Raw genomic sequence first — 2500 nt, 5'->3', positions numbered from 1 at the left:
CACAGCAAGCCGTGACGTAATTTCAGGTCCTTCAGGATTTTAAAATTATGTTCCGGCGTTGTGATTGGTTGCGTCGCAGTCACATGGGCAACGCAACCAATCACAGCAAGCCGTGACGTAATTTCAGGTCCTTAAGGATTTTAAAATTACGTCCCGGCTTTGTGATTGGTTGCGTCGCAGTCACATGGGAGACGCAACCAATCACAAGCCGTGACGTCACGGGAGGCTGGACACGCGCGCATTTTAAAATGAGCGCGTGTCCAGCCTCCCGTGACGTCCCGGCTTGTGATTGGTTGCCTCGCGGTCAACCAATCACAAGCCGGGAGGCTGGACACGCGCGCATTTTAAATTGCTGGTTTCGAATTTCCCTCTCAATCTCTGTTCTTTCTCCGTCGGATTATTACCGGCCCCTCTGCTGTAGCGGCGGAAGCTGTGTATACCGGTGGGGGCAGCTCTACCCCGCTGATAATACCGGGTCCTGTCCTTCCAGCTGTCTGCCCCCAAACACGGCCTCCCGTGACGTCCCGGCTTGTGATTGGTTGCGTCGCGGTCAACCAATCACTAGCCGGGAGGCTGGACACGCGCGCATTTTAAATTTTTTAAAATGCGCGCGTGTCCAGCCTCCCGGCTTGTGATTGCTTGACCGCGAGGCAACCAATCACAAGCCGGGACGTCACGGGAGGCTGGACACGCGCTCATTTTAAAATGCGCGCGTGTCCAGCCTCCCGGCTTGTGATTGGTTGATCGCGACGCAACCAATCACAAGCCGGGACGTCACGGGAGGCTGGACACGCGCCCATTTTAAAATGCGCGCGTGTCCAGCCTCCCGTGACGTCACGGCTTGTGATTGGTTGCGTCTCCCATGTGACTGCGACGCAACCAATCACAAAGCCGGGACGTAATTTTAAAATCCTTAAGGACCTGAAATTACGTCACGGCTTGCTGTGATTGGTTGCGTTGCCCATGTGACTGCGACGCAACCAATCACAACGCCGGAACGTAATTTTAAAATCCTGAAGGACCTGAAATTACGTCACGGCTTGCTGTGATTGGTTGCGTCCCGGCCACATGGTCGGCACGCGACCAATCACAAGCCGGGACTTCAGTAAAGGAAAGAAAAGCGCGAATTTTAAACAAAGAACGCTGCCGCTTCCCTCGGTAAGGTGCAGGCTGCGTCGGAGAGGTGAGTATAGCAATATTTTTTATTTTAATTCTTTCTTTTACACATTTTTACATTAATGTTGTTTCGATACCGATACCCGATACCACAAAAATATCGGATCTCGGTATCGGAATTCCGATACAGCAAATATCGGCCGATACCCGATACTTGCGGTATCGGAATGCTCAACACTACAAATAATGCTTCTGTTTCCGATACTTGTGTTGTTGTGTTACATTCAGTGACTTCAGTAAGTAATCCAATGTGATCTTATTGTAGCAGGGATCTGTAGAACTACAAGCACCAGCACTGCAGACACTGACAGGTATGTGCTGTAGACGATACAGGGGACACGGCTATGGCAGCAGATCTGGAGCAGAGCACCAGGACAGCAGAGGATAGTGATACCCTGACAGTCTCCTGCTTGATGCTATCTGACACTGTGATTGCACTTTACCCATCAGTGATTATAGCTTCCTCTATTTTAACCACTTCGCTGCCTGACTAGTCACTTAGTCCCATTTATACTATTTGTGTATGTTGTAATAACTAGGTATTTTACCAGAACAAGTGAGACCAATGGGGACTGGGAATGTCCTGTACATCCAGGGTCCATGTGGTTTTAGCAAGAAGCTGTTGCTGCCCAGTAATGGTGGATTAGTGCTGGGAATTACAATGTGTGCTTTCTCTAGGTGCACTTTGTGTATTATGTGTACAGGTAGTAGGATAAGTGTCTCCTGTGATAATAGAGCTGTAGACTGGCCAGGAGGGGTGCTGTATAATAGATGGGGGACAGAGTGTGTGAGAGCCATGCTAGGATGGATTCCTGGGTGCTCTCAGCTAGACTATTACTTTAGAGTAGAACCACAAGTGAGAGTTTCCTGTCTTCTCCATCTCATGAGTAAGGGGCCGCGGACAGGCTGGATCCCACAGAGCATGCCCCTACAGTGCATCCATGCCATCCACAATAGTGCCCATCCACCCGCCAGGGAGTGGGATCACGGAAGGCAATCACTGACCCCTTCTTAGTAATTCCTGAAGACTCAGAGTCAGTCCATTATCCTCATTCACACCAACTGTACCCACAACTTATTATACAACAATATTCACAATGCGGATGGTATTATAACTACTGGAAATGGGAGGAAATAAGCAATAAAAGCTGCACTATAGTCAGGGCATAAGTGATTCATTATAATTGGACGGGCACCAGAAGTGTGGCAGTGCCAATAGCTCAGCTGGGTAGAATACACATGGGGTGCGGTCACTGGGCAGGGAGGGAGAAAGGGAATATTATCACCGGTCACCCTGATAAAAGCATCTAGGCAGCACCTCTGG

This window comes from Ranitomeya variabilis, chromosome 2 (genome assembly GCF_051348905.1).
Source record: "Ranitomeya variabilis isolate aRanVar5 chromosome 2, aRanVar5.hap1, whole genome shotgun sequence".
Classification (NCBI taxonomy): Eukaryota; Metazoa; Chordata; class Amphibia; order Anura; family Dendrobatidae; genus Ranitomeya; species Ranitomeya variabilis.
This window is presented reverse-complemented; position numbering follows the sequence as displayed.